The sequence below is a fragment of the Arachis ipaensis genome, chromosome B08, assembly GCF_000816755.2.
Source record: "Arachis ipaensis cultivar K30076 chromosome B08, Araip1.1, whole genome shotgun sequence".
Taxonomy (NCBI): domain Eukaryota; kingdom Viridiplantae; phylum Streptophyta; class Magnoliopsida; order Fabales; family Fabaceae; genus Arachis; species Arachis ipaensis.
This window is the reverse complement of record NC_029792.2, coordinates 1,019,469-1,019,746: the sequence shown is the minus strand read 5'-3', so window position 1 is coordinate 1,019,746 and position 278 is coordinate 1,019,469.

Genomic DNA, 278 nt, shown 5'->3' with positions numbered 1-278 from the left:
TTTTTACAGTGAAAATAACATTATTACTCTATGTTACATGGAAGTGTATATTAGTTTTTTTTGGAGTTTGGAGGGTGGCAAGGACTAATCCGTCGCAAATCTGAGTTTCATTTAAGGATCTGTCGCTGGTCAATAGCGGAATTCAAACTCCCGATACTTGTTTAAGTGGACGAGTGAGCTGTCCACTCCACCGACCCAAGTTGATTTAATAAATAATGTTTTTTTCTGATACAACAACATTATTATTTTTGGGTTATGAAATTTTTTTTTGTTTAAAG